The sequence below is a fragment of the Vipera berus genome (assembly GCF_964194415.1).
Source record: "Vipera berus genome assembly, chromosome: Z".
Lineage (NCBI taxonomy): Eukaryota > Metazoa > Chordata > Lepidosauria > Squamata > Viperidae > Vipera > Vipera berus.
In genome coordinates, this window is record NC_138205.1 from 60,819,443 (window position 1) to 60,838,873 (window position 19,431).

The following is a 19,431-nucleotide window of genomic DNA, read 5'->3' on the forward strand; positions in this document are numbered from 1 at the left end:
AAATCTAGGTGGTTTGGAAGCCATTTTAACACCCATTAACTTTTGTTTCTCACTTTCACTTTTCTGCCCAAATTGCAACTTTGTTGCTTTACTGTTAAATATCCAAATCTTCTAAGACTCTTTTAAGCCAACCTCAAATGTTTTAAGTCTTTTACAGCTTTAAAAATCCACTTTCTGTCTTCCTCCTTGATCTTTTATATTATTTTCCTTATTCTTTTGTTCTTCCCTCTTTCCAAAAAATTTATTCCAGTGCCATCTTCCTCCCCTTCTTTTAAGTTAAACCGGAGTTAAAGATCATATACTTGCTGTTTCAATATTCTCCTGCTCAGCTCTGCCTGCGTCCAAGTAATCCAGAATACAATATTGAGTACAGGGATGGTTGCAGCATCCTGCTCTGTTTTAAAACCTTAAAACAGAGGAGTCCCCGAGTCTGGAGTTAATTCAGGCTTGAGGGAGCTCTCACCCTTTGACCCCCCAGATTAAAATTCTGGGGGTCTAGGGGAGCTCTACCTCTACCTGAATGCTCACCCTCGCCTCTTCTCCCGAGGGGAGGATTCCCAAACCACAAAACAGCTGATTGTTGCTTTTTTTGCAATTCGAATGGAGCAACGGGACTGACGGTCAAAAATGACCACCATCGACGGAGCGTTGCCACCCGGAAGCCCTCAGGGTCACCTTTCTTGATTTCTTTTCCCACTCACTTTTCTTTCCAACACCCATTGACCACCAAGGTTTGTGGTTATGCTTCTCCACCACCTCTTCTCCTGAGGAGTATGACTTTCAGATCCCAACAGTTGGCAGGTTTTCGGTCGTGGAAAAGGCTCCCTCTCCGTGAGGTTTTCTCCCTTCCCTGCCTCATTGTCTGACATTGTATTTTTTGCAAAGTCCCCTGGCAAGGTTCTCCCTTCCAGGTTCACTATTATTGCAGATCCTGTCTAATGTGAGCTCCTACTTCAATCTACATCTTAAGAAAACAAAACTCTTGGAAATGGTCTCTTCCAACAGGAATTTTTATTAAGAGAAATTGATAATAAGCATGCTAGACAGGATCTGAGGGATCCCCCACCATTCAATGTTTTAAAGTGTTCCCAAGCAGCCCCCCACCTTGCAGTTCTTCCGAGCAATTCAAACTGGCAGATTTCTAGGTGTTAACTCCAGGAAAGATAACATCCATCTGCACGATTATTCAGTCCTCTCTCTACCCAGATCCTAGGTGTTTCATCTCTCCCCCCCTTTTCCCTCACTGCTGGTAAAGAGAAGTTCAGAGGGGCATAGGATGAAAGACAGATGGCCACATTGTTATGTTTAGCAGACCTGAAGTGAATCAACAAAAGGTTACTTTGTAGTGAATAGAGGAATTGAAAGTAGTAAAAACCCCATGCATACCCCCCTCCCCCTTAATAGTATGATGGAATCCAGGAGATAGTAAGAATTGGTTTTTTATATCAGAGAAGATAGAAATGAAATATAACTGGATTCTGACATTAGGCACATAAGGAAAAAAAAACAACAGCAACACAACAACAGTATACAATTTTAAACATTATAATATTTTCCAGTTGCAAAATACTATGGAAAGTGGTAAACTAGAAGGATTCAAAATATTTTGTAGCTGAAATTTTCCATTCTTGTAGTTGAGAAGAGTTGCTCTGTCTTTACTCAAGACCAGATTGAAGCTTGAAACTTTTCTGGCCATGTTCAGAACAAATCAGTATCAAGCCTGAATTTGAAATATTTCATTCTGTACACTTCCAGGGTTGCCTTTCGGTTTATCTCTTTTTTAGGCTGTATGTTAAAAGGAAATTAATATGTATGAAGAGATATTAGGATTTTTAAAACAGTGCTATTTGGATTCGAGTAAATGAGATAAAATGAAATGGAATTAAAGTAGTTTCATGAAATACAGCAGAATAGATTGTCACATAGTGGTAACTGACTAGGCTAATGGCACAATATGATCACTATAGTATTTTTATTCTCATTGAAATTTTGATTACCTTTAACAGAGAATAATTCTGTTCCCAATATGTGAAACTCCAAATCAATTATTAGTTCTGTAATAATTTCTATACCTGTTCCACAATCCATTTAGAAAGCTTCAGTATTTGAAGCCTCCCTGGATTACAGATTAACATCATAGCAGTCATCATTTCCTTTATTTGGCTGATATTTTTGGATTCCAACTGGAAATAGCCATTTGTTGTAAAGCAATAAGCTAATAGCAGAATAGTGTTAAAAGAAAAGACAGGTCTCATGATCCCCCAACTTAAGGGTCTATACCATTTGTCCCAGTTTGCCACCCCTTAGGGGTGCGAGATGATATTCCAGGAGGTGCGAAAACTTGGGTTTAGAAGTTTCAAAATTATAGTTTATATGCATAGTTTATTACCATTATTTCAAACTTTTATAAGGGGTGCGAGAATATAGCAGAAGCGTTCTAGGGGCACGAGGTATAGAAAAGGTTGGAAACCACTGCTCTAAAGCATCCGAGGGTAAGGCAAAAAGCAACAGATGGAAATTTATTAATTTTTAATTTATTTCTTTATAAATGTAAGGTCCTGCCTCAGCTAGTGCTCCCAAGAAAGCAGAATACTTGAAACTAGCATAGTTTCCAATCGGAACCTTTATTGAGAGACAGTGAAAGCAAACAAGCAAGGCAAGATCTAAGGAATTTCCATGCAAAACAGTCTGTTAAAACTATCCTTTGCAAACATCTTCCCAATGCCCAACTGTCCAGTTCATTTCCAGCCAATCCACAGGTATGAAGTTGTTACGGGACCTGGAGTGATAAGGAACAGTTCCCAGTGGTGCATCACCTCTGCCACAGATTTGGAGATAAGACAGATGGCCCCAGGCACATTCCTGCCCCTTCTTCAAAGAGGGATAGAACAAAGCAAGGAAATACATCCGCTAGCCACGTTCCCAAGCAAGTGAAACCTCCTCCCACCAGAATGGCAGAGCCCCAAATCAGAAAGAAATGGAGGCCCTGACAATGTCCCTATTTATGTATGCAGGCAGGCATGCATTTTTTATTTTTTTTATTTTATTTTATTTTTATTTTTATTTTCCTACTAATAAATCAAGGCTATGAACATATCCAACACACCTTCCTCCTATTTTCCCCACAACAACCCTACGTGGTGAGTTGGATTGAGAGAGAATGACTCAAAGTCATGGCAGAGGTGGGTCTTAAACTCACTTTCTAGCCCAATGCCTTAACTACTAGACTAAACTGATTAGCTGCCTCCAGAAGTTCATATTCTAACTCCAAATATATATCCCCTTTTCATCCAAATCAGCAAGCTGCAAAATATAATTTTCAAGTCAGATAAACCCAATCCTTCTCTTTCTTTTGCATCTTGTAGCACCTTATATTTAACTCATGATTTTTTTTTCACTACCACACAAACTTAGATATGTGCTTCTTCTATTGTTTAAATGGTGTATGAGCCATCAAAACAGGTAAACAAAAATTTCATTCTTAAAACTTTAAATCTTGTCTTATAACTCTTCAGTATTTTCAGAACCAAAATAAACAAGAGAATGGATAGTGGGCATCCCTTCATAGTTTTAAAGATCTCCCTTAACAATTATTTACGCTTTTTGTAATTTTTTTGCAGATTGATCTCATTCGTTTCATTCAGTTTTTTCTAAATTTCATATTTTCCAGAACCTGAAATAAGAAAACCCAGTTCAAATTATTGAAGGCTTTTTCTGTAACTATAAAGATCTTATTTCTTTTATATAAGGAAATATATAGTCCTTTATTGTATATTGCTCAGAGTCCCTCTGTGAGCAAGATGGACAGTTTAAAATAAGGTAGGTAGGTAGGTAGATAGATAGATAGATAGATAGATATTTAGAAATCGGTCTTATGCAGATCACTGAAGCAAAAAGGCCTTACCAGTGTGTAGGGAGTAATCCAATAACTGTTAGAAACATTCTTTCCTAACATTCAGTTGTTTATGTGCATTCAGTCATATAACTAATATACAGCCTATGATCCTTATATCAAGGGTGCCCAACCCCTGGTCTGTGGACCGGTACTAGGGCGCGGCATGCCAGCAACCGGTCCGCACAAACAAGCAAAACCCCATCCATGGGATGCAGGCAGCACAGAGAACCATGCACTCTCCAGTCTGCGGAAAAACCTTTCTCCACAGAACCACTCCCTGGTGCCCAAAACGTTGGGGACCTCTGCCTTATATGAAAACATATGGTATGTTTAGTTTCTTTACATTATTAATTGATGACTTCTTTTTTATAAAAGACATTGAAAATCAATGATTTTGCCTACATAGAAACAAAAATGGAATACAAAGCATAAAACACTATCAGGGAAATGGGTAGCATATGAATTTAATAAATAAATTAAAATACACCAGTATTTTGCAGAACATGATATGTTTTTCTGCCAGAAATGTTCAGATAAAGCAGGGGTGTCAAACGGCTGGCCCACGGGCCAGATGCGTCATCCAGAAGCTGCGCCCACCCCATTGCCAGCAATTGCAAAACCGTCCCGATACATTGCGCGACGTCATGTGAAGTCGCGAGTTTGACATGTCTGAGATAAAGCATCTTCCACTAACTATTGATCTGAAGAAATACAGAGTTGAAAGACTTTTGGTCTTTTCTAAAATAAGTCATGCTCATCTTTATTTTAGGACTCTAAATAAAGATAGAGGCATTGGGTAGCATATACACATTGTTCTCAACCTACAACAATAATTGAATTTGGAATTTTGGTTGTAAGTTGTTGTGTCCTTAACTAAAACACCCACCTGGCTTCTTCAGTGATTACAATCCTAGCTTTTCCTGTTGCAGTCATTAAGTGACAAGCATTAGGGGTTGGGGGACACCTTGACTTCCTGGTAGTGGTTTAATAATTGTGTCCTGTGGAAGATTTACATAACAAAAATATTTAGACTTTATTGGAGTATACTACATTTGTAGAGAAAAGGATTGTGTAGGACAGCATTTTGTTGGAGATATAATAGAATAATACTTCTTCAAAAAGCTTCTATTAGTTTTATTCTAAATTTTGGAAGAAAGTACTGGATTACATAAATATGACTGTATAAATGATTAAATATGATAAATAGGATTGTGTGACAAGAATACTTTTTGAATTACATACCTAGTTCTTGGAACATGACAACTGGACATCATAAATAAGTTCTCTGTGTCCTTACTAGGGCCAAAAGACTGATATTGCAACATTGGAAAGATAAATGTATGGCCTCTTTCACTCAATGGATTGAGGGCCTAATGCACTTGCCACCTATGATCAATACTTTGGGCAGCAAGAAGAAGAAAGGCTGAGAGGGGAAAGAGTAATCAGACAGCAAGGAGACAAGACAGAGAAGCAATGGAGTAAGTATAGCATATAACAGGAGGAAAGGGTGTTGAGAGAAGGAACAAGAGCAAAAGAGGCAAAAGAGCAAAGAGAGATGAGAATAATGAGAGCAACTAAAACTTCAAATAAATAATCATGGAAAAAGAGATAAAAGCAATTTCGATAAATGTAAATGGACTAAAATCGACTATAAAAAGAAAAAAGAACACTAAATAAATTTGGGAAATTAAAAATGGACATAATTTGCTTACAAGAAGTTCATATTAAGAAACAACATAAAAATCTATTAGAATATCCAAAATTGGAAGAATTATATACCTCACTTGCAGATCAGAGTAAAAGTGGTGTGGTATTTATTTATTTATTTATTTATTTATTTATTTATTTTATTATATTTTTATATTTGAATATTATATATTCAAAACTACATTGATATATTCAGATGAAGAAGGGCAAATTTTAATGGTGGAAGTAATTATGAATTGTAAAAAAAAACTTTATTGGTAGCGATTTACGCCCCAAATGAAAACCAAGAAAATTTCTATTCAAAATTACACCAGAAAATAATAGAATTGGAATTCGAAAGCATATGTATGATTGGAGATTTCAATGCTATCCTAAAGGCTGGGCTGGATTATAATATGACAAAAAAAACATCAAGAACCTAAGGAGAACACTTCCAAAGTCTTTCCATAATATGGTGGATGAATTAAATATATTAGATGTTTGGAGAGAAAAATATCTGGAAAAGAAGCAATATACATTCTATTCTAATAGACACCTGTCCTGGTCGAGAATAGATATGATATGGACATCAATAGACTTATTCACAAGTACACAAAATATAAACATAGAAAGAAACACATGGGCGGACCACAACTCAGTCACAATTATATGGAAAGGACAAAAAAAAGAACAAGATGGACATTAAATCAAACTGTATTGATTGAAAAAGACTTCCAGCAATATATGGAAAAAGAAATGATTTTCTTCTTCAAGGAAAACAAAACAGAAGATACCTCACTTCAAAATGTCTGGGATATGGCGAAAGCATACATGAGAGGACTTGCTATAATTTAATTTAATTTAATTTAATTTAATATTTGCATTTGTATACCGCCCTTTCCCTGAGGACTCAGGGCGGTTTACAGGGAATTAAAAATCAAAACATACAAAAGTTAAAACCAATTAAAAAGCATTAAATTCACCCTGTACATTAAAACCCCAGTTAAAATTTTCTCCTCAGCCTGGGCCCGAGAGCTCAAAGAGCCAGGTCTTCAGGCCCCGGCGGAATGATCGTTTGTTATAACTTATATGGGGAAAAAGAATAAACAGAAAAGACAAATTAGGGAAAAATTGGAGGAAGAATATAAGACCCTTGAGAAAGAATTATAGAAAGATACACAAAACAAAAAGATAAAAAATTTAATGGAGTTGAACAAGCATAAAATGAACTTAATAGAAAATGAAGAGGTGGCAATGAAAATAAAGGCAGCTAAACAAACCTTTTTTGAACATGCAAACAAACCAGGGAGATGGTTGACATATAAAATTAAAAAGGAGAAAGAGAAGAGATGGATTAAACAACTGGAAGATGCCGAGGGGACTTTACAACACCAGAATGAAGAAAAGAAAAAAATAGCTTGAGAATATTATGAGAATTTATATAAGCAACAAACAGTTTCAGATGATAGGATAAAACAATTCTTGGAAAAAACAGATACCTAAAGTACTGGAGAAATTTAAAAAGCTACTAGAAGGGAAAATAACAATGATTGAATTAACAGAAACAATTAAAAAACAAAAGAATGGCAAAACACCAGGACCAGATGGGCTACCAGCGGAACTATATAGAACATTGCAGGAATTGTTAGGCAATGTAATGCTGGAACTCTATAATGAACTCCTCTCTGAAGCTAAGATACCAGATTCATGGTCAGAAGCACTTATTACCCTGATACCAAAGGAAGAAACAGAAATACAGAAAATAAAGAACTATGGACCAATTTCCTTGCTGAATGTGGACTATAAAATATTCGCATCAATCATGGCTGAAAGACTTAAAAAGTTCCTAAACGAATTTATACATTTGGTTCAAAATGGGTTCCTGCCCAAAAGACAGATTAGAGACAATATGCGAATTATATTAAATACATTAGAATAGTATGAAACACATCCCGAAAAACAGATGGCATTGATGTTTTTGGATGTGCAGAAAGCATTCAGTAATGTGAATTGGCAATTCATGATAAGACAACTACAGATTATGGATTTTGGGGAGAAATTTATAAATGTAATTAAAGCAATCTACAATAAGCAAATAGCCAAAATAATGATTAATGGAGATATGACTGAAAAGATTAATATTATGAAGGAAACAAGGCAGGGATGCCCTTTATCCCCATTATTGTTTGTATTGACACTAGAGATACTAAATAGAACTATAAGACAGAATAAGGATATAAGTGGTATGAAAGTTAAGAGAGAAGAATATAAGCTACAAGCTTTCGCAGATAATCTAGTATTTATCTTGGAGGAGCCACTAGAGACAGGACCTGTATTAACAGAACAAATAGAAAAATATGGTGAGGTAGCAGGTTTGAAGATTAATAAAGATAAAACAAAAATGTTAGTGAAAAATATTAGTGAAAAACAAAAACAAAAAAGAATTGATGAGCAAGTTAGAGATACAGATTGTAAAGAATGTAAAATATCTGGGGATTCACCTGACAGCAAGATGTATAACAATTAAAGAAGATAACTATTATAAATTGAAAAGACAAATCGAAGTAGATTTGGATAAATGGAAAAAGGTACAACTATTATTAATGGGTAGGATTGCAATAATCAAAGTGAATATATTACCACGATTGTTGTTTTTGTTTTCAACACCAATAAGATTGGAAAAGAAATATTTTCAGGGGCTAAATAAAATAATTTTGAAATATATTTGGCAGGGGGAAAAGGCAAGGATTAATCTAAAAATGTTACAGGATGCATGACTTAGAGGTGGGTTTGGCTTACCTAATTGGAAATTATATTACCAGGCTGCAGCAGTGTCATGGATGAGAGAATGGATTTTACTGAGGAATACTAGATTATTGACATTAGAGGGACATGACTTACAGTTGGGATGGCATGTGTTCATATGATATAGGAAAAATAGAATACAAAGCTATTTCCAGAGTCATCATATCAGGAATTATTTATTGATGGTTTGGGAGAAAATAAAGAGAAAGCGTTACTTGAGGATTCCAGATTGGCTCTCAACTATGGAAGCATTGATACACCCCAATATGTTTAACATGGGAAACATTATAAGATATAAAGACCTACTAACAGATATGGGGAAGCTGAAAACCAAAGAACAATTAGAGGAACAAGGAATAAAGATGGATTGGTACATGAGAAAGCAAATACAATCTAGATATGAAAAAGATGCTAAAATAGATGGTTTTAATTTGGGGAGAACAGGGTTAAATGAAATACGGGAACTGAAGAAAAATGTATTAAAAATGTATAGCTACTTATTATATAGGGAATTAGAGGAGGAGCAAGTTAAGGAGTCAATGATAAAATGGTCAAGAAATCTTGGATATACAATTGAATTAAATAGATGGCAGCAATTATGGGAAAGAAACTACAAACTAACAGTGGCAACAGTGTATAAAGAAAATATGTACAAGATGTTCTACAGATGGCATATGTCTCCAGAAAGACTAGCTAAAATGTTTAAAGACAGATCTATGAAATGTTGGAAATGCCATCAAATACCAGGCTCTTTCTATCATGTGGTGGACGTGTGCAGAAGCTAAAACCTATTGGAATATAATCAGATTATGGCTAGAAAAGATGATATAACAACGTATAGAACTAAGACCAGAAATATTCCTGTTGGGTATTTTACCAGAGAAATATAGTAAAGAGAACACATATTTGATTATTCATATAACCACTGCAGCTAGGATTGTGTTTGCACAAAACTGGAAGGCACTGAAAGCTCCTCCAGAAGAAGAGGTGATCAGGAAAATAATGGAATATGCGGAAATGAATAGATTAACAATGATAATTAAAGATAAGACAGAGTCAGAGTATTATGAAATTTGTGGAAAATTTTACGAGTGGGTGAAAAAGAGAATATGCTTAAAAGACGGCTAACACTAATTTAGATGGAAGAAAAATGAGATACGGAGGGAGACCCAGGCGACATAGTATTGCATAACTGGAGGTAGTATAAAAATTTATAGAAGTATATACCGAGAAGGTCAGATTTATAGAAATATTGATGTAATAGAAAATTAATGTTATCATACCTAATATAGATATTGAAAATCTAAGGAGAGGAGATGCTCGGAATTGTATTGGAAGAGGAATGGGAGGAAAGAAAGGAGAGGAGAGAGGGAAGAGAGTAGAGGAGGGGGAAGGAAGTAGGAAGGTTGGAGGGAAAGAGGAGGAGAAGTGGGGAGAAATGGGAGGGGAGTGGTGAGGGAAAGAGGAGAGGAGAGGAAGAAGAGGGAAGTAGGAAAGAAAGGAGAAAGGGAGAAAGAAAGTAGAGAAGAGGAAAGAGAGAGAAGAAGGGTGGATACAGTGAAAGGGGAAATGGACAAGCAGCACCCAAACTTACGTGTATGTATCTATGTATTGTGGTATATTTGTTGATTTGTTTGTGGAAGAAATGGAAAAATAAAAATGAATATAAACAAAAAAAATGAGTGGATTTCCTATAGACATAAATTTCAGGTGGAGAAATACAATGAAATATGAGACTCATTGAATTGTCTCACGGAGGACGAGAGGGAGACCGAAGGCAAGGTTCAGACGTTTATTTGGTTTCAGCTCCGGACAGCTGACAGGCAAACACAAACCGGCTTTTATAGAGAACTGTCAAACATAACAACCAATCGGTGAACTGTGCTTTCCCGCCGCTTGGGGCGGCAGCCAATAGCCTTGCGGCAGTCTGACAGCTTGGGGCTGTGTATTCGACTGCTAGGGGAATCCTCTCAGCTGAGCGGCCGGCTCAGCTGGAGGACCTGTTTGGGAATCGCCGTGCTGACAGCTCCGGCAGCTGTCAGCTGGATCGGTCTTGGTGCGTGCGTGTTTGCTCCCGGCAGTTCTTTTGACAGCTGTCACCATCAATGGCTGCCTGCGGGTTTGCGCGCATGCGTTGTTTCTTCCGGCAGCCTTTTGACAGCTGTCAACTGTCAACGGCTGCCGGGTCGGGGTTTTCCCAAGATGGTTGAAGGCTCCCGGGGGGTTGGTATGTATCACCCATTTATAGAAAAATAGTTACAAAATGTAATAGAAATGTATGTGTATTTGAATAATAAATGCATTAAAAAAGAACTATATGTAGAATTGTAACTAATGTTAAAATGACATTTTGTACTTTTTTCCTTTTTTGTATTTTTACTTCAGTTTTTTTTAAGTGTGTGTTTTATTTTTGCACTTTGTTCATTTTATTCATTGTTTTAAAAACAATAAAAGAATGGATTAAAAACAATGTGTATACACCCACATATGCATAAATATGTACGTTTATTATAAATTTTACAAATAATAAAACTTTGCAATACTTTTTATTTGCAAATTCCATATACATGATTTAATTATTTATCAAATATATAATTATGTATTTATATATTTACAAATACATAATTGGAAACGACTAGCACGCATGTTTACCTTTTTTATATTTATAATACACAAATATTTAAATACTGATTTGATTTCATTTGACTTACCCACAATTACGTTTACAATCCTTGGTATGCAAACCTCAATATAGAGTATAGTACTTTGTGAATGAGTCATGTGCTGATTTCAACATTAATTCCAGCCAAGCAGCCTCAGAATCTCAGATAAATGTAAGAAAATATGCATGTTGGAAAGCTAAACAGAATTCTCAAAAACTGTCCATCAAACAAACAAAGAAAACATAAGTAAGGCTTCACTGATAAAAACACAACTTTCAAGAGTTGTTTTAGCTGCAGTGATTCTTAACTGGAGAAAAGAAAAGCAGACTAACCTGAAGTGAGCCTGGCATACGTAAGGTCACAGAAGCATGAGAAGAGTTAATAATCAACAATGAAAGCTTTGCCTGTCATCAAGAAGACTATTCTCTCTCTCTCTCTCTCTCTCTCTCTCTCTCTCTCTCTCTCTCTCTCTCTCTCTCTCTCTCTCTCTCTCTCTCTCTCTTTGAGCTACACTGTCAACATAACTGCCTCATGTGATTTTGTATGCTCTTCTCTGTATATGCACACCTCCTCTTATTTCTTCCTTCCCCATTTCACTCTCTATTTGCACTTGAAGGAAGATGGTTGGTGTATATTTCAATGGGTGTGTGTAGTATTAGGTTTGAATAGTGTTTGTTTTTAACAACTAGTGAAAATTTAATAATTAGTTCTTGTGAATCAAAACAAACTGACTCCAGGGCATAAATGCTGTCTGATATTCTCTTCCCAAATACTCTGCATATATAAGACCTTGCTCTGAACAGATTTACATGACACATCATGTTTTTAATTTATGTTTCACCAGTCTAAATTTAAACAAAAGAACCTAGAAACACTTTTTGTGTGGTTTGTGGGAAATTGTAGATGAGTGACAACCAGCTGATGGTACTTGAATTTCAGGAAGTTTCCTATTTTGCAAGCTATTTCTGCTAATGGTTACACTGGGTACAGTTGAGTTATCCATGCATTAATAGCACAGGTTACAGTAAATCCTAAGAATCAATTTTATGAACTTGTCAAAAATGTTCAGGTAGTTTATTTTTTTACCTATAGTATATAATTTTAGTTAACTTGCACAGTTTAGCATTGGTTAGTAAATTTTACTAAATTATATAGGGTTTCAATAATTTAGTTTCTCTTTATTTTGGTAAATGCAAGACAGATTAAGTAATTTTCAGTATGGTGCCCCCAAATTAATTTATAGTGTTTACTGAAGATGAGTTTCAACATACCTTAGCTAATTATAAATAGTTAACTTAAAAGTGCTTGGTTATTGATTATAGGAAGTATGGGAGATAGTCTTTTTTTTAAAGGAACTGGTGCCACCTGGTGGTTTATGCTATGATCTAACCAAATAGTGTTATGATAGAGATTAATTATTACAACATACATTTTAGTGTTAGAAGAAATATGCAGAATTGCAACTGTATAAATAATTTGAAAATTGCAAATGGTAAGAAGGGAAAGTGCAGTATTTACTTTACACAAAGAAGAGGGATCAATCTATTTTCCAAAGCACTAGAACAGGCATGTCAAACTCGCGATGTCATGTGACGTCGCACGACGTCTCGGAACTTTTTCCCATTGCTGAAAATGGGATGGGCGTGGTTTTTCCGTGACACTCCGGCCCATAGGCCGGCAGTTTGACACCCCTGCACTAGAAGGCAAGGCAAGAAACAATGGATGGAAACTTTGGGGCAGAATTGGTTTCTTTCTTCAGAGTCTGGTTCTGGTGTTTGTATCTAGTTGCTACTGAGTATTTGTTCTGGGATTTATGACCTATCTATCCCCCCTGCACACTTTCTGTTGTAGAAAGCGTGCAGACAAATCAAGGTTGGAGTGGGGAGTTTTCTAGACAATGGACAAAGGCAATTGAAACAACTAACAGTGATACACAGTCCCAATATCCTGTAGGTCAGCTATATATTAAAACTGTTGGTTTTCAGTTTGAATACAGTTGAATCCATAGTGTCCTTTGGCCAACAGGAATTCTAAAATAAATTTATTTATTTATTTATTTATTTATTTGTTTTTATAAACCGCCCTTCTCCCGAGGGACTCGGGGCGGTGTACAGAGTAAGGTAGGCAAACATAATGAAACAGTACTGAAAAACAATAAACAAACAAACTGGGACCCCAATTAGAGCTATCAAGCCAGGCCGGACTGCTGGAATAGGTAAGTCTTCAAGTCGCGCCAGAAGGTGCGGAGGTCGGGGGCCATCCGGATTTCAGTTGGTAAGCAGTTCCAGAGGGCTGGCGCACCCACTGAGAATGCCCTCCCCCTGGGGGCCACCAGTCGACATTCCTTGAGCGGTGGCACCCTGAGGAGGCCCTCTCTGTGGGAGCGCACAGGGCGGTGGGGTGTTGACATTGGCAGAAGTGGATGGCACTGTGGATGCTGTGATAGGAAAAACGTTAAAAATTAAATTAATTTTTAAATTAAAATTAAAAAATAAAATTAATTAAAAAATAGTTAACTTTTGCCCATTCTATTTTCATCACAATATTCTGTTATGAACTGATGGAATTCAGACAGAGAAGTCTGCTTGAGAGGAGCATTGAATTAAGTAAATAAAGCAAGTTGGAAAACTAGAGTTAATATTGAGAAAGCCAAAATGTTAGTAGTGAGAAGTGACTGTCCCTGAAAAGGAAACATGTAGAGATCTGATTACAGAGTATCAGACATGACTGAAATAGCAAATTTGACTTGGGATTTTTGTGGTTTTGAAGAGGGTTCCTTTGTTTAAAAGAAATATTGACATTACTTATAAATTATGGTGTAGATTTTAGAACACTTTGGGATCTGCCACAATATACTTGTGAAGTTTGAACTGGTAAAATGTTTATGTTAACCAGGAGTATTATTTAGTTTTTTTACTGGAGGTATCTAGTTCTGTTGATTTGATTTTTCACTTGTTGAATGGGCACTGTAGATTGAGAAATACCTCATATAAAAGCTTTAAAATAGTTTATTATTGCTTTGATATGTATTTATACATATGGACATTATTATTATGGTTATCAGCCAGACTTTGGCAGTTTTAACCACCTATCTAGTCCTGCCCAAGAACGTGGGATAGGCAGATGTAATTTGATGGTATTAAAGATGTTATTTGATTTTTCTGATGTAGACAGCCTATTTATGTTCTGTTGAGGCTGGAAGAGGATTTGCATAAAAGTTAGTTCTTTCATATACATTCCATGTTTTTATAAGAACCGATAGACAGCAAACTTGTTTCATGGATTGGTCTAACTGTGGTGATTACTGAACTGAGTGTTAGTAAAAGTATATTTGCTATTTGATTTCTATTGTGAAGCCAGATTACAATAATGTTTTACACATACACACAATCGTACATCATGAAATAACTCTTCATTATCTAAGGAAAAGTAATGTATTCCATAATGTATGTGTTAATCTAAGTGTTTATACGACTCCATATTTGATGAAACAGGGTACTCTTTTTATTATTATTTTTTATTTTATTTATTTATAAACCGAACAAACATTAAATCAATAGTGGTCTATATCACAGTGCGAGGAGGAATAATATTGTCCCGTTACATATAAGAAAACAACCATAAAGAAAAGAAGAATAGTTCAATTAAAAGCTCTTTTTAACATCCAATTATACCATTGATTCCAAGATAAGTAGTAATCTGTGTCCCCTCGTCCCCTCAACATCATAGTAAGCCGATCTGATTCCGCACAGTTCATTATTTTCTGTATTACTATTTGATTGGGTGGGCTTACATCCATCTTCCAATATTAGGTGCACGCCAATCTTGCAGCAGTGGTTACATGTAGCAACAGGTACCACGCAGTTCTGTTTATATTTTGTGGTCTTATCCCCAATAAGAATACCTCAGGACACAATTGTATATGTTACCCCAACATCTCACTTAGCCATTTCTGAATATTCTTCCAGAATTTCATAGCCTCTCGACAGGTCCACCATTGGTGGAAATATGTGCCTTCTTTGACATCACATTTCCAACAAGTTGAGGATGTTCCCAGGAACATTTTGGCTAGCCTGGCTGGCGGCAAATGCCAACAATATGCCATTATATATATATTTTCTTTATATGCTATTGACTGAGTTAATTTAATGTTCTTAATCCAAATTTCGCTCCACCTCTCAGTATATATTGAGCAACCTAAATCTCTCACCCAGGCTTGGACCAAAGTCTTCGCATCTTCTTCATGTTCTTCCATAACCATAAAAAATTTATAACATTTAGATAAGATCTTATCATCCGCTCCCAACAAAATCCTATCCAAGGTATGGAGCTCTCGGCAAATTCCGGGCCTCCGTCTGTCCTTCATGTATTTGCTACTAATTTGCATATAAGTCCACCAATCTAAATTTAGCCCTTGTTCCTGAAGTAATAACTTTGTTTTTAAATTCCCATTTGAATCTAATATCTCTTTGTAGGTCAACTTTTTCTCAAAATTGTATAGTGTCGGATAAATCACAGCTTCCAGGGGTGAGGTCCAAAGTGGCACTTTATTATAATGTATTTTCCTAATTCCGGCCTAGATCTCAATGAAAATTCCACATAAGTAATGCCTAGTAAAATATTCTGGGAGTCTACCTCGTTCCCACTATAAGTGGGTGTGCCACCCCTGCTGGAGATTGTGACCTTCAATTGCCAACAAACGTTTACACGGCAATGTGACCCATTCGCGAACCCATACCAGGATCGCCGAATTATAGTACTATTGCCAATTTGGAACTCCGAATCCACCTTGTTCTTTCATTTTCTGCATCATTTTAAATCTAATTCGGGCTTTCTTGCCCTGCCAAATGAATCTACTAGTACTCCTATCTAAATTTCTAAAAAAAAGTTTTATCCAGTCTAACCGGGGCCGTCTGAAAAATGAATACCAATCTAGGCAAGACCTGGGTCTTGATCAAAGCTATCTGACCCATTAGTGAAAGTTGTAGCTTACCCCATTTCTCTAAATCCTTCTCCAATTGTCTGACCAATTTTAAATGATTATCCACCTTTATTGAGGAACATTTATCGGACAGCCATATACCTAAATATTTGATTTTACAAACTATCTGGAAGCCCAAGGTATTTTGTAGTTCTAATCTCTGTGTTCCCGTCATGTTTTTGACTATAATATTCGTTTTTTCTTTATTTATTTGTAGTCCAGCTACTTCACCAAATTTCTGTATCCTATCAATAAGTCAGCAGCCAGAAGTTAGTGGGTCTTCTAAGACAAAGGCCAGGTTGTCTGCAAATGCCTGGATTTTGTATTCTTGTTCTCTAATCTTCAGCCCTTTTATACCCAAATCCTGTCTTATTGACCTAAGTAGAGGTTCTAGAGTAAAAACAAACAGCAATGGAGAAAGTGGGCAGCCTTGTCTCGTGCCTTTCACTATCGTCACTTCATCCGACTCTTCTCCGTTAACCAAGATTTTAGCCTTCTGTTGAAATGGCCTGAATTACATTCAAGAAATAATCGCCAGCCTCCATATATTTCAATTGTGATTATATATATATATATATATATATATATATATATATATATATATATATATATATATATATATATATATATGATGCGGTGGCTTAGTGGGTTAGGATGCTGAGCTTGTCGATCAGAAGGTCGGCAGTTTGGCAGGTCGAATCCCGAGTGCCGCGTAGCAGAGTGAGCGCCTGTTACTCGTCCCAGCTTCTGCCAACCTAGCAGTTCGAAAGCACGTAAAAATGCAAGTAGAAAAATAGGGACCACTCCGGTGGGAAGGTAACAGCGTTCCGTGCGCCTTTGGCGTCTAGTCATGCTGGCCACATGACCACGCAGACGTCCTCGGACAAGCGCTGGCTCTTCGGCTTTGAAACGGAGATGAGCACCGGCCCCTAGAGTCAGAAACGACTAGCACGCATGTGCGGGGGAACCTTTACCTTACCTTATATATATATATGTATGTATGTATGTATGTATGTATGTATATGTATATGTATATGTATATGTATATGTATATGTGTGTGTATGTATATATGTGTGTGTGTATGTATATATATATAAATGCTTGTTAACTATTTAGATTACCTTGCTAGGCCCCAAACATGGGACAAATCTTATTTCCTGTTTCGGCCTAACCAAAGGCCATCCACAGGCAGTAGTCACATCAGTGACAGCTCATATTTGTGTAAATTTTTAGATTGCTAGCAAAGAATTAAAGGGAGACTGATATGCATTTCAAACTTATTTGTTTTCATCAGTCAGCCATACCTTTCTGAGATTCGAACCTGGGCTGATTGCACATTAGGCAGTTGTTTTAACCTCTAGGCCACAAGCTCTTTCTCACTTTGTTAGCTGAGAATTTGTTAGCAATCTAAAAATTTACACAAATATGAGCTGTCACTGTTGTGACTACTGCCTGTGGATGGCCTTCGGTTAGGCCGAAACAGGAAATAAGATTTGTCCCATGTTTGGGGCCTAGCAAGGTAATCTAAATAGTTAACAAGCATTAAAAAAACTTATCTCCCTTGCTTCTCAGCTAACAAAGTGAGAAAGAGCTTGTGGCCTAGAGGTTAAAACAACTGCCTAATGTGCAATCAGCCCAGGTTCGAATCTCAGAAGGGTATGGCTGACTGATGAAAACAAATAAGTTTGAAATGCATATCAGTCTCCCTTTAATTCTTTGCTAGCAATCTAAAATTTTTTACACATATATATATACATACATACATATATACATACATACATACTTACATACATATATACATATATACATATATACATATATACATATATACATCTAACCAACAGCGGATTATGGTCTGCCCAAATACTAGGCTCTATCTCAATCGCTACCGTACAAGTTTTTAAATCCGTAGTTACCCACACCATATCAAGTCTCAACCATGATCCATGCCTGGGGGAAAAAAAGTATATTGATTTGTCTGAGGGTGGAAAATATCCGTAAGACCCAGCTCATCCCTCATATCTGCGCACACTTTCGGAAGTATTCTCCTGTTTCCTCTCTTTTGACTATTCCCCAGTTTATAGTCCAAATCCCTGTCAATTACTGCATTAAAATCACCTAATATAGATACATGTTCGTATTGTAGACCACTAAGCTTTTGATACACCATTTGATAAAAATCAGATTGTTCATTATTTGGGGCATATATTCCCACCAAGAGGACCTGTAATCGGCTTATGTATATCTCCAACATTAAAATTCTTCCCTCATCATCCTCATAAATTAGTTTTGGTTCCAAGTAATTCCTAACATAAAAAATCACGCCTCTTTGCTTCTCATCTGCTAGTGCCACAAATAGCTCACCAAGTTCTGGGCAATGCAGAACAGATTCATGTTGCTTTTTAATATGAACTTCCTGGAGACATATAACACCCATATGCAATTTCAATAAATTCTTAAAGACCCGCTTCCTCTTCCCCTGTACATTTAGACCATTTATTTTTAATGAGAACAGACATATTTCTTCCCCCATCCTTACTTATCTACGTTCTTTGCTCTAGTAGTCTGTCTGGTTACCCGTTGGTTCCTCTCCTCGTATCCTTCTCCTTCTCCTCCTCCTACCGCTCCCTTCTCCTCCAACTCTCTCTCTTGGCCATTGCTATCTACCTCATCTAAATCTTCTCTTCCTCCATCCTTCTCCCAAATTTTAAATTGGCTCTCGAGAAACCCATCAGCCTCCTGGGGAGTTTCAATATGTATTCTTTTCCTCTGCCACATCACCAAGAGCCCATCTGGGAGAAGCCATTTGTATCTCACCCCATATTTACGTAATTGTGTTGTCAGGGCGTGATAGTTCCGTCTTCGATCACGCACTTTCTTCGGAACCTGTCTCAAAATAATGACCTGCCTGCCTGCATATTTTATCACCCGATTTCTCCATCTCTGATATACCTCCTGTCATAGCAATCTCCTACTAAATTTTACGTAAACTTCCCTCGAGAGGTTCTGTCTCCTAGTAAATGATGTAAACACCCGGAAACACTCATCAATGCCATTGTGCACCATCTGCTTGTCCTTCTGCAGCAACCCTGCCACCATCTCCACCATCTTTTTTTCTAAATCTTCTTCCGGCTCTTCCCTAACATTTTGGAATCTCAGGATGTGAGCAGATTTCTCCATCTCAAGCAGAACTATATCGTCTTCAAGCTGCTTATTAGCTAGTAGCTGTCACAGTTCACGCCGCTCAATCACTGCTTCAACCTTCTCAACCTTCATAACTACTTCCTTGATCTGGCCCTCATGTCTTTCCATTGTCATACAGACATCATTCAATCTTGCAGAGATTTGTTTCATATCACCAGGCATGTCCCCCATCTCTTGTTTCAATTTAGCCAAATCC

General features: G+C 36.8%; 1 protein-coding gene across 4 annotated transcripts in view; it reads left to right on the forward strand.

Moving 5' to 3' along the window:
* GRB10 (growth factor receptor bound protein 10) overlaps window positions 1-19,431 on the forward strand; it is a 285,454-nt gene that overhangs the window by 149,288 nt on the left and 116,735 nt on the right. The gene's annotated exons all lie outside the window — the stretch shown is intronic.